The sequence below is a fragment of the Urocitellus parryii genome, chromosome 8, assembly GCF_045843805.1.
Source record: "Urocitellus parryii isolate mUroPar1 chromosome 8, mUroPar1.hap1, whole genome shotgun sequence".
In the NCBI taxonomy this organism is placed as follows: Eukaryota; Metazoa; Chordata; class Mammalia; order Rodentia; family Sciuridae; genus Urocitellus; species Urocitellus parryii.
This window is the reverse complement of record NC_135538.1, coordinates 108,989,340-109,002,841: the sequence shown is the minus strand read 5'-3', so window position 1 is coordinate 109,002,841 and position 13,502 is coordinate 108,989,340. Positions and strand designations below refer to the sequence as shown.

At 46.4% G+C, this 13,502-nt stretch overlaps 1 protein-coding gene across 4 annotated transcripts in view; it reads right to left on the bottom strand.

Annotated features, from left to right (window-relative positions):
• Ccnd3 (cyclin D3) overlaps positions 1 to 13,502 on the bottom strand; it is an 86,524-nt gene that overhangs the window by 72,608 nt on the left and 414 nt on the right. The window contains exons 1-3 of one of the 4 annotated variants that reach the window (XM_026383489.2): positions 9,394 to 9,444; positions 9,034 to 9,130; positions 8,416 to 8,486 (exon numbers count right to left, since the gene is read on the bottom strand). The exons of 1 other annotated variant lie outside the window; for it this stretch is intronic. The gene's annotated coding sequence lies outside the window, so the exon portion shown is untranslated. 2 more of the 4 variants (XM_077801765.1, XM_026383490.2) reach the window with 2 other exon arrangements.

The window sequence follows — 13,502 nt, the reverse complement described above, 5'->3', positions numbered from 1 at the left end:
GCCTGTCCTGGTAGGTGGAGGCTGGCCCTAGAAGAGGCCCCTCTCCATCCACCTCCGGCCACCTGTCCTGACTACTCACGCTCAGACAGCTGGAGAACAGAGGCCCCAGAGTCTCTGTTAAGGGGGGTGGGGGTGGGGGCGAAGGCTGCTCTAAGGGAACCGCGCCAAGGCCGGAGGGGAGGCCCCTCTGGCTGATGGGGATGCTGAGCGAGCATGTCCGGGGGTGGGGTGGACTTGTGAGAAGTGGGAATTGGGGTGGGATCAGAGAACATTGGAATGTGGAGCTCATTCTCCTGGGGGCACAGCTGTTTATTTTGATCTCCCCCGTCAGCTGCCACATGTTTCTTATCTTGGGGCTCAATCCAGGCTCCACCTCCTTCTCTGTTGCTATGCTAGGCAGGCAGACACTGTAGGATACAGCCCTGCTTCCTGCTTGCACCGCCCTCGTCCCCCACTCAGGGCTAAAAGGGACAAGGAGACCAAAGACATCAAGGAGAAAGGCCGGCCCCACTTCACATGTACTCTGTGCCCATCCATGGGTTACTGGGGCTTACAAGGGAGTCCTCTGCCCCTCTCCTGACTCCACCTACCCCAACTGCCATGATAACCTGAGTTGGTCACTCCAGAGTTGCCTGAGTATGTCACAGTTTTATTGATGCTCCAGAACTTGAAGGGCTTGCAGATAGGGCTGACTCAGTTGGAGCTAAGGCAGCTGTGACCTTTCAGTCCACACCAGGCTCTGGTCCTGGGCCTTACTGAACCTCTCACTTCCAACTTGGTACTGGGCATCTGCTTCCTCCAATAAGATGCCACCAAAGTAATGAGACTCATTTTCTATAGAATCATAGAGACACGACTTGGGATATGTTTTCTGTTCTTCATGTTACTGCAGAATTGGAACATGTCATAAAAGGGGAGAAAGGCAGGGAAAAAAATCTGCCTTAGATCTACCACTCCCCCAAAACCACTGTCAACATTTTGATATATTTCCTTCCAGTCTTGTGTATTACATAAAATATATAGTTGTAAATATACTCTATGTACAATTTTGTATTCTGATTTTCCCCATAACATCACCACAGGAATAATTTTCATGTTCCCACATATTTGTGCAACAGACTTTTATTTTTGAGACAGGGTACCACTGTGTTGCCCTGTCTGGTCTCAAATGCCTGGGCTCAAATGATCTTCTGCCTTGGCCCCTGAGTAGGACTTCTAAAGGTGCATGCCATCAAACCAGGTCTGCAACCAACATTTTTAACGGCAAATAGTCCATTCAATAGATACACTGCAATCTGTTTGTCTGTTGTGAGACACTACATTGTTCCAGTGGATGCAGTGTTTTCTGCAAGTAGAATCCCTTAGTGGAATTACCAAGGCAAGTGTCAGAATGTTTTGGAGGCACTGGATTTTAATATCCATGGCTGCTCTGCTTTCTGAAGGTAGAATTTACCTAGAGAAGCCAGGTGCGGTGGTGCACGCTTATAATCCCAGCAGTTTAGGAGGCTGAGACAAGAAGATAGCAAGTTCAAAGCCAGCCTCAGCAATTTAGCAAGGCCCTAAGCAACTTAGCAAGACCTTAAGCAACTTAGCAAGACCCTGTCTCTAAATAAAAAATAAAATGGAGTGGAGATGTGGCTCAGTGATTAAGTGCCCCTGAGTTCAATTTCTAGTAGCAAAAAGAAAAAAAGAAAATAATTTACCCAGAGAATAAAGAAGGCCACTGGCAAGACACAAACATGCCCATTCAGACTCACCAGTTTGTAACTCAACACCGCTCATGGTTAGATTTTTTTTATGTACCTATGTCACACTGCTTGTTCCCCTCCCCAACAATGCATCCAAGTTCCCTCTCCCCTCCTATAAACCCAGGAGTCAGTTCCTGAACAGTGCCACAGACGCCCATCCATCCCTGCCAGGCCCAGCCGGGCGGAGGTGACTAATCAGTTGCTCTCATCTCCCTCTAATTCCCTCTTCCCAGCCCTGGAGCACTTTCTGTTTCTGCCCATTTCCAAGCCTGGTTCTCCAGCCTTCTTCCTGAAGGCTCCCTGAGTTCCCTATCTTCTCCCAATGAACTCCCTTTGCTTGATGCTGGTCAGTCCATTTCTGTTGCTAGCAGAACCCTGAGAATACAGATTCCTCCCCAACTTGGTGTTTTTCAAATTGCAAGTCAGGATGGGTTCCTGGCTTATGAAATCACCAAGCTAATCTTGACCAGCATGTTTTAAAAATGAAATAACGGGACAGAATTTTTTAAAAACATACCAAAAGTACATCCTCTGTAGCAACGTTAAGTATCGCTTAGTGAGCCTTGTTCAGTTTATATATGCATATAGGCATATGTCCGCATGTGTGAAGATAAAATGGATTAAAATCAAAACATTTCTTTTTGAGAAGCATCGCCTTAAGTGGACTTGAGTTACTTGAGGCTAAAGAATAAAGCCAGGTCCCCTAGCTATATTTTGAATTTCTCACCCAAACTTTTTTTTTTTTTTTTTTTTTGGTACTAGGGATTGAAGTCAGGGGCACTCGACCACTGAGCCACATTCCCAGCCCTCTTTTGTATTTTTTTTAGGGTCAGGGTCTCACTGAGTTGCTTAGCATCTCGCCATTGCTGAGGCTGGCTTTGAACTCACAATCCTCCTGCCTCAGCTCCCTGAGCCTCCTGGATTACAGGAGTGCACAACTATGCCCAGCAAAAAATATACTTTTTTTTTTTTTTTGCCAGGAGAATAGTATATTTCAAGGTCCACCCTTGATTTCCCCTTGCCCTGTGGTTTAGTTAATCATACTCAGTGATTAAGACACATCTTTTCCTCCTGATTTTAGAATTTCCACTAATGGTACCAACATTCTGCCATGCTGAGAGACTCAGTGGTTGGTGGTCCTTGATTCTTCTCCTCTGTGCACTTAAGGAGCACCTCGGGGCACTTGGCCTAGCAGGGGCAAAGGAATGCAAACAGCAGAGTACCACGCGTGCCTCAGACTTCATCATAGAAGCATGCACGGTGCCTCCCAGGGAAGGGCCGATGACTCTTCATACCTTCCTCAGGATTACTAAGTTCTGCTGCTTCTACCTTCAAAATATTTTGCCAAATCGCCCCCTTGTTTCCATTTCTACAGGCGTCACCTTAGTTTCAACCCTTTTCATAATTCTGTGTAGTCTCTCTCACCAGTTCTATTATTCTACTACTGCCCTGGGAATTGTCTTGAAATAGCTCTGATCATGCCACTTCTGTGCTCAAAAACCTTCAATGCCTTCCTTTTACCCACAAAATAAAGTTCAAACCCCCCACTCAAGCTTCTTTACCACTGCCCCAAATGTTCATTCCACTTTCATATCCCACTAGGCCAGACCAACAAGGTTCCCCCTTTTCCAATGACATATCTGTCTGAGGCCAGATGTTCTTTATATGCATCAACCAGAACCATACAGTACAAGAGACTGAAGTGAAAGCAACTATGATACTCCAGCTGTCTTCCATTAAATCAGGCATTTAAAGAGATTTGCAAAAATGTAAATCAAGGCCACACTTCTCATTAACTTTTTTTGTTTTGGAAAATAAAGTTATCGTTTTATTAAAAATATGATGCTTATGTTAACATACACCAAATTTCTTATTTTTAAAGGAATTAAGAAATATTTTTTAAATGTCTCAATTTTTTTTATTAGAAACTCAAAAGCCTGCAAAATCAAAACTCTTTGAGATCCTCAAAAAAAAAAAAAAACAAAAACAAATCGAGTGGGGTACCAGGGATTGATCTCAGGGGCACTCGATCACTGAGCCCTATTTTGTATTTTATTAGAGACAGGGTCTCACTGAGTTGCTTAGAGCCTGGCCATTGCTGAGGCTGGCTTTGAACTTGGCAATCCTCCTGCCTCAGCCTCTCAAGCTGCTGGGATTACAGGCATGCGCCATCATACTTGGCTTCCTCAAAAATTTTTTAAGAGATGTTAAGTGTTCCGGAGACCAGAAAGTTTGAGAACTGCCGCATTAGACCTCACATGTCAGTTGAAGCAGACACCACTCTGTCCTCAAATGCCCGATTCTCTCTATTACTTTGCCTTCCTTTCTGCCCCACTGCATTGCTGGACTTTTTCAAACTATTAAAAAGAGTAAGAAGTGGTCATATGAAGAATTAAGGTTGCAAGCCAGGCATGGTGGCACATGCCTATAATCCCAGTGACTCAGTAAGCTGAGGCAGGGGGATCCCAAGTTCAAGGCCAGCCTCAGTAACTTAGTGAGACCCTGTCTCAAAAGTAAAAATAAATAAAAATGGCTGGAGAGCTAGAGTTGTAGCTCAGTGGTAGAGCGCTTGCCCGGCACATGTAGGTACTGGGTTCAATTCTCAGGACCACATATAAATAAAATAAAGGTATTATGTCCATCTATAACTAAAAATATATTTTTTTTAAATGGCTGGAGATATGGTTCAATGGTTAAGTGTTCCTGGGCTAAATCTCTGACCAAAAAAAAAAAAAAATGGGCTGGGAATGTGGCTCAAGCGGTAGCACGCTCACCTAGCGTGCATGCGGCCCAGGTTTGATCCTCAGCACCACATACCAACAAAGATGTTGTGTCCGCCAAGAACTAAGAAAAAATAAATAAATGTTAAAATTCTCTCTCTCTCTCTGTCCCCCTCTCTCTCTCACTCTTTTTTTTTTAAAAAAAAATCATTGTTGTTACACAAACAATGATGACTGTAGAGCTAGCCACCAATTATTTTAGAAATAATAAGTAAAATCATAGAAAAAGAATAAGAAATAAGCCAAATAACTATCAAAGAAATAAGAACAGAAAAAGGATTATTTCTGTAATATGGCTTTCAATGAAAAAGAACATTCACAAAAGTAAAAAGATACAAATTAAAACTGCTTTTAATTTGTGTCTTTTTATTTCTACCCACCACTTAAAACTGCCCCTGAACAATTTCTCATCAAATCCTCCCTTTGGGGGGCTGAGGATGTAGATCAGTGGTAGAATGCTTGCATAGCATGCCTTGGGTTCTGGATTCAATTCCCAGCACTGCAAAAACAAAAGACAATGAAAAACTCCTTCCCTTTTTTATTTCCTCAAATGGTACCTTTAAGAAGAAATTCCTGGCTAACCCATCCAAAAGTAACTGCTCCCTTCATGAGATATCCATAGCACATTCTGGTGGCCCAGGCAGTCCATAGAAGCATGCGTACTGAATTCCTAAATTTGCACACTTAATGGACATGAATTTAATTGTAGGAAATGCCAGAAAATCACAGAAACTTAAACACTCTTCATATGATGGGTTTCCTTATCCCAAACTCAACATAATGTTCAACCAAAGACTTGGTCATCTGTCCCAATGAAAACTGGCCATGCTGAAGATTCCTAGAGATGGGAGAGAAAGCCCAAACCACATCTACTGTTTTGTGAGCAGTTGGAGGAGACTTTAATACTGACTTTGAACCCAATACTGCATAAAATGTAATTCCACTATACAAGAAGAATGGACAAATGAATAGCTCCAGGGCCCCTGGAACTTATACATGTTGTTGGATGTCTATACCAGATGGCGGAGCTCAAGAGTCCTACACCCATGCAGTCCTCTCCTTGGGCAGGATATCTGGGCAGGGCCGCTGCCCATTTCTGGGTGGTATAGCTAAAACCTCTGTCCTTCCCGAAAGGACAAGGTAAACTGTCAGGCCCCAGGATTCAAATTAACCATCAGTTCCAGAGTTGTGCCCCTGGTTAGTACCCTGGTGCCACACCCCTGCCAAAGCCAAGTTTTAGGGAAGAGTAAGGAAAGGAAAATGAGCACTGAGGGGAAGGAAAATCTTATTTATACCTTCATTGCCGTTGGGCGGCTGTGGTCAGGCTGATTCATCCAGGGCTCCCCAGATAGGTCAGGGCCCCAGCCCCACCTAGCAAGCTCACATTCACCACCACCCACTCCTGCTTCCTGGGTCCCCTGGGACACCTGACCCATCTGCTGGTCCCACTTGCTCCTTCCCTTCCATCTTGCTTGACTTAGCAAATAATTCTGAAGCCCTGGCCAGGAGCGTTGAAGGATCCAGGATGCTCTGGGATTGCTGGGGGGGAGGGGGGAAAGGGAGGGACTCACATCAGTGGCAGCACACCTCTGGGCAAATGTGCATGTCACTCGTGGAGGAAAGTCAAGGGGCCTGCCAGTCTGCTCCACTAGTCAAACTGTGTATAGGATAGTATCTCAACAGGAAACCTGGTGTCATCTCACACTCCCCCCTAGTGGGTGGGTGCACACAGATGCATGCCATGCATACACGTTACCTATGGAAAGTCTGTGTCAGGTCAGAGTTCTTCCAGCCATCAGGCTCTTAACACTGACCAGTTGTATCACCTTGGGCTTACTGAACCTTTGTGCCTCAGTTTTTCATTTGTAAAATAAGGAAACCTCATAGGATTCTAATGAGGGGTTAAATGAGAAATGAGTTAGTAAATATAAGGACTGCCAGGCGTGGTGGCACATGCCTGTAATCCTAGTGGCTTGCGAGGCTGAGGCAGGAGGATTGTGAGTTCAAAGACAGCCTCAGCAATAGCGAGGCGCTAAGCAACTCAGTGATTCCCTGTCTCTAAATAAAATACAAAATAGGGCTGGGGATGTGGCTCAGCGGTCAAGGGCCTCTGAGTTCAATCCCTGATACCCCCTCACCCCCAAAAGGCCAAAAAATATAAGTATTATAAATTTATTTAAAATGGCAGAGACGCATTTACAACACCTGGGCAAAGATCCGTTATCGACATCAATTCTGCTGCCATGTGTTTGGGAAGAAACAGGGATTCAAAGAAAACTCCTGTTTCTTCCCAAACACATGTGAGAGGGGGTAGGGTTGTGGCTCAGTGGTAGAGCACTTGCCTAGCATGTGAGAGGCACTGGGTTCGATTCTCAGCACCATATACAAATAAATGAAAAAATAAAGGTCCATCGACATCTAAAAAAAAAAACACATGTGAGAATAGATTCCCACAAAAAAAAAAAAAAACACCAAAATATGACCCCCAGCACCCACATCAGGATAAAGGCAAGAAGAAGCAGGGAGAAAGAAAGACTTTCTCAGGATCATCCAGACACACTGAGCTCATGTCTAGTCACTATACAAAATTTTTAATTAGAACCCAAAATGCTGGGCCCAGGCGAAAACAGACTGCCTCTTCCCAGATCAAGGTCTGGCATCTGTCTGAGGCCCCTGCCCTGACTTCCTTTCAGTCAGTCTTAGAGGGAAAAGTCAAGTCCATTCAAAGAAAAGATGGAGGCTGCCCCTGGGACCAGTAAGCACTCAGCTGAATGAAAGAGAGGAAGAAAGAGAAGCCCTGGAAAAATGTTCTAGCGCCTCACTATTGCTGAGGTAACGTGTATGCATGGCATGCATCTGTGTGCACCCACCCACTAGGGGTACACTCCCTGGCCTACACTCTTCCCCTGTACATCCAAAGTGTCTAACCCTGAAATTCTTCCCAATACGATGAAAATGGATTCCACATTTGAAGAGGCTCCAAGTTTGTGGGTTTTGTAGTAGACACTGCTTAGCAAAGAGGGGATGGAGCTGGGAGAAAGGACAAAGTGGCCTTGAATCTCAGGGGCCTGCTGCGGGGAGGAAACAACTTCCCCCTTTATCCCCCAAAGACAGCTTTGAGCTATCCGCTTGCCAGAGAAAAAGCCCTCCTCTGGGTGTAATTCACAGTGGATTCCGCTATGCCCCACACAGTGAGTGTCACAAACCAGGGCTAAAGAAAGATTCCATGAAGAACAGCTGGACGCCTTCCTGGGGACAGGCAGAGGGGCCCCTGTACCCCATCCTCCCATCTCCTGGCCAGTCCTCTTCTCCAGCTGGAGCTCAAGTTGGAGCTCAAGGTCCGCATCTGTCTGAGGCCCCTGCCCTGACTTCCTTTCCCAGAACTCAGGGAGCCCAGGGGAGGGGGCGGGGAGGAGCCTCCGGGAGGGAAGAGAACCAAGAACACGTGGGAGGGTGCCTTGGAGCAGAGAGCGCTGGGGCCAGGACTGGGAGTTTCTGGGACTGTCCCAACTTCAAGAATTCTGTCCAACTGTCTGACTACAGGCCAGAACTAGCGGCCAATTTTTTTATTTTAGGAGAAAGAGGGTAAAACGAAGCCCTAGGTGAGATGGTAAGGAAAGAAACCAGGGCTCCTTGGTTTTGAGTGGCCCCCAGGCCCACCCAAAGAGCACCATTTGGGAAATGATTATGATAATCATGACAGCACTGTCACCCATGAGGACTTCTGGCCTGCCAGGCACTCAGCAGGATTTGTATTATCTCCTAAGCCTAGTGCAGGTTACGCTCTGAAGCCTTGGACCCTAGCTAGTCTCTGTGTCACCACCCAAGCTTCAGTTTCCCCTATGTAAAGGCATAACAATAAGGGAGCTCAGTGGTAGAGCACTTACCTAATATGCTAACAGGCGCAAGGCTCTGGGTTGATCCCCAGGGGGAAAAAAAGCCTTCTTCATTGGGGCTACTGTGAGGACACAAGAAGATATTTATCATATATTCAATTAGCTATTATGAATCCTCACAATGACCAGATGAGGGAGGAACTACAGATGAAGAAATTGCTTTGCACAGCCAGAGAGCAGACCAGTGATTTGTCTACAGAGCACAGGGTCTCCCTACCACTCCATCAGAGTACAAATTACTGATTATGTGCACAGACTTTATAGCCAAGTGGATGTAACTCTCAATGTCTACGTTTGCTGGCCTGTAAAATGGGCACTGTGTCTCACAAGGCTGTTGGGGGATTCCTCCTGTTATGAAGCACTTAGAACTACTAGTTATGACCTCTTTCTATGGGCCTGCCCTGCATGGCGCCCTCTGGCTACAGGGCTTGTAATGTACTCTCAGACCTTGCTCTTTCTGGGCTCTGTCTGCTCTGTACCTGCAGCCCAATCGCTCTGCCTTCCTAGGGGTCTGAGGGGCAGTAATCAGATCTCGGTTAACAAAAGAGGAACCCAACTCCCTCCTCCCTCACCTTTCTAGACATATCCCCCCAGCCGTTTCTCTCTTACCTCAAGAGTGGCTGCTGGGGGAATTTTGACCAGGGTGGGAGAACTGGTCAGGCTGCAAAAGGCAAATAGTTTCAGAGGGCTGGGGCTTCTGAGGCCTCTGCTGGAGATAACACAGTTGTCACATCCTCTGAAGACTATGAAAGGCCATTCCACATTAGGTATCCTGTTGTGCCCATAAGAACTACTGACCTTGCCCTCGGTTCCCACACACAGGTCCTTCTATCTCAAGGATAAAGGAAGGTCAGAAAGTGGAAAGAGAAGGTGTGGGAGGGATTCCCTGATCTGGGAGAGGGGAGTCTGTTCCAACAGCAGAAGCCACACATTCTGGCCTGAACCCTAAAAGCACGTTTTATGACAAACCTGTAGGTCAAAGTGGCTCTCTGGGCCCTGTTTACATGTAAGCAGCTGGAGGTGGGGTGGAGTCAGAGGTCCCAGGAAACCAGTTGGCACTTGAAGGACCAGGTGGTGTTCTTCGCCCAATCCAGTGCCCCTAGCCCCTGCAGCAACACCCTGGGCAACAGCTCCACCTGGTGGACAGACACAGCCTACCATGGGCCAGGAAGTGTAGGAGCCAAGGAGTGACTGAAGTAGTGGGAAGGTCACAGTGGAGGTGTTGAGGGGCTCTGAGGTCTTCTTGCAGGCGGAAACCTCTCTCAGAGCATGTGCTCTAGACTACCCTAAACAGGACTCACTTCTTCAAATGGAGATTAAGCAATTATGTGTTAAGAAAGTTCTTATGCTTTTAAGAAATCTGCTTCTATTAGTTCCTGCCCCGCCTCTTCCTCAGGGATCCCAGGGCAACCTTTCAAATAACTTCTTCCCATTTGCTTCATCATTCCAGAGTTTAACCTCAACCTTTCACCCACTGCCTCTTCTTTTCACCTGCCTAGGTTTGCTCACCTGTAAAATGGGCACTGTGTCTCACAAGGCTGTTGGGGGATTCCTCCTGTTATGAAGCACTTAGAACTACTAGTTATGACCTCTTTCTATGGGCCTGCCCTGCATGGCGCCCTCTGGCTACAGGGCTTGTAACTGTACCCTCAGACCTTGCTCTTTTTTTCAGTGTATTCACTTTCGAAAAAAACCTTCCAGGGGCTGGGATTGTGGCTCAGGGGCTGGGATTGTGGCTCAGTAGATTGTGGCAGTAAAGCGCTTGCCTCACACGGGCAGGACCCGGGTTCAATCCTCAGCACCACATAAAAATAAAGGAGGCATTGTGTTGTGTCCATCTATCTACACCTAATAAATAAATAAATATTGAAAAAAGAAAACCCTTCCAATCCTACTCTAATCCTTTCTCTCCCATACTAACAAAACACCTTTAGATCTCAACCTCCTGGGAGTTAATTCACCAACAGAAATCAGATACATCCATGCTCAAAATCTGAATTCTGCCACTTAGCTGAGTGACCTTGGACAAGTCTCTTAGCCTGAGTTTGCAGTAAATTCGGTATGTAAATTGAGGACAGAGGTGCTTATCATCTGGAATTATGATGACTACCAAATGAGATAAAGCAGTAAATACTTAGGACACCTCCTGGGAACATCTTTCAGCGCCTAAGTGGCCATTATAGCCACATTCCTCTATATTTAAAGGTTGTACAGTGCTTTGGGGAAAAGAAGGTGAAGGGGCAGAAGGAGAAAAGGAGACTTTATGGAATCAGCCTTGACCAGGGGACATGGGTTTCCAATCCCCCTGCCCTCCTGCAGTAATGGGACAGGCATTGACAGCTTTTTAAAAGGCAGAGGATTTAAAATTTAAATATCCTGTGGGTAAGATAAACACACCTTCTGCTCAGCAAGGAAAGGGAAACTTGGCAGGAGCCCCAGAACTTTCCCCACCCCCAGGCCTCTCTAAACTTCCTCTTGTGGTTTCTCAAGAGTACAACCTGTTCTTCACAGACAAGCTAGGGCCTGGGCAGGGGGCCTGGGGCACCCCACTCCAGAAGCAGGAGGAAGAGGGGGGTGGGCGGGAGGAGCAGCCTAGCAGCCTGTAGAGTTATGAACTGTTGTGCTGCTTACCGGTTATCTGGTGCCCTGTTCCCTCCGTCTATGCTCAACCCCATGTCCCTCAACACACACCCCTTCCTCCAAGACATTGCAGGAGGAAGGACCTGCATTGGAAGCTCCCTAGACCTGTGCATAGTTTCAGCAAGGAGGTAGGAAAATGGTGGAATTTATGGACACTCTGCTCTGTGGTCAGGCTCACCTCATGAACACTGGAGTAGCCTCTCTGAAGGACTAGAACAGAGACATAGTTTGGATACAGCAGCCAAGGGGAAGAGAGGTGGTGAGCACCTGAAGATAGCTTCCACTCTTAAACCATCTCATTACTCCACTACCTCGCTAGAATTGCTAGAATTCTCTTCGAGTCTAGAATGTGAGGGTCTCTGCTATTCTTTTTTTTTTTTTTTTTGTACTCAGGTTGAACCCAAGGGCACTTTACCACTGAGCTAAATCACCAGTCCTTTTTATTTTGAGACAGGGCCTTGCTAAGTTGTTGAGACTGGCCTGGAACTTGTGATCCTCCTGCCTTAGCCTCCTGAGTGGCTGGGATTATAGGCGTGCACCACAATGCCCAGATGTCTCTGCTAGTCTTAAAGATGCCCAACAAAACAAGTGTCTTGATTTTCCACATTCCCCAGATTCCAACACATGTTGAGAAGTTCTTTCATGTTCCTCTTGGTTAATTGCATGCCCTCTTCCTTTTGGTGAGTCTTACACAAAAGAAAATACATCACCTCACACTCCCCTCCCACAGCCACTGAGAAAGGATAGCAGCAGTCCCCACAACCCTACTCCAAGTCTGCTGGGGTTCTCTGCAAACTGTACGTGAAAGGTGAACCCAAGCTTAGCTAACAGACTGCTGCTCACACTTATATACCATGTAAAACATCAGACCAGGTAGGACCACAGACTCCCTTGGAAGTCCCTAAGCTCCTGGCTCAAGAGCACATTCTTTGTGATTAGTCAAGGAGGTAGACTGACCTAGTATTTAAGAACAGGGCCTCCCAGGTCAAGTCAGTTGGTTTGTGTATCTGTGTCACTGGTGATTGAACCCAGGACCTTGCATGTGATAGGAAAGAGCTCTATCTCTGAGCTTCATCCCCAGCCCTTTTTATTTTATTTTGAGATAGGATCTTGCTAAGTTGCTCAGGCTGGCTTTGAACTTGCAATACTCCTGCCTCAGCCTCCTGAGTCATTGGGATCACAGGTGTGCTCCACTGTACCCAGCCATAAATTGGGCTTAGATTCCAGTTCTATTTATTTCTTGTTCCCTCTTTAGGAAGATTACTTATCTCCTGTGCCACAGCGTCCACACCTATAACATGGAGACCATCATAATGACTATTTCTCAGGGCTAACAGGAGATTTAAATGAGATGCTGCATCTAAACTGCTTAGAAGAGCACCTGATAGTTCTGTATAACTTAGCTCACATTCCAAGCCCTTGAGCAAAGGGAAACAGGAAGGAGAAGCAGTTAGGACCATGGTGATTGGTCATTCAACACTTCTAGGATTATCAGGGATGCTTTAAATTTAAATACCAGGAGGTAAGCGCTCTGACTTGTTTACCATGATGTCTCCAACATCCAGACTGGGCAGAGAGTCTGGCCACAGCAAATAGTGTTAAAAATAAGTTCAGAAATTGTGGTGCTATTCAAATTGCAAAGGATCCAGGAAAGGAAGAGCAGAATCAGCAAGGACACAATGGGAGAGTTTCTTTCCACTCATGTCTGGTCCCAAAGGGAACTGAGGTAGTGGGCAAATGGCAAGAGCTCCTTAGAGGAAACCATCCTGGAGTTCAGGATGGGGAACAGGTGCAAGGATGGTGGACCTTGCTAGTTGCACCCAACTGAGAGTTCCTGGGATCTTGGGAACCAGCCCAGAAACCTGCTTTTCCTTGAATTCATCCTGTTCAGTCCCACCTCTTCTTCAAACCTGACAGTGGGTGAAAGAGGGCAGCAATTGCTCCTAGTGTGTCCCACTGCCTAACAAGATAGGATTCAGCCCATCCAGCTCAGAGGAATGAGTGTCCCCAAAGACTTTCCACAAAATTCTGTCTGGTGAACTAGTCATCCTCCAGAATCCAACTCAAATGTTGGGTTCTGGAGGATGACTAGTACCTATAGATGAACATCACTCCTGCCTTCAGCATCCCACGCAATGCCAAGCACATAGCTGGTGCTCAACCAAGGAAAATGAATCATGCACAGCAGCAAACTTCATATTCTTCTTGTCCACATGTGAAGTGAGACCCGGAAGGCTAAGACCATAATCTGCATAACCACTAAACACCACAGAAGGGAGGATGCTGAGGGGTCCCTCCTTGACCCTGGTTGGTCTCAACACCCACAGACTCCCTACCCATACTGGTCTGCCCTCCACCCCTATCACTGGGGAATAAAGTGAAGCCCCTGGGCTTTCAAGTCAACTAGGAGGGAGGCAATGCAGGTGTGCACACATTTA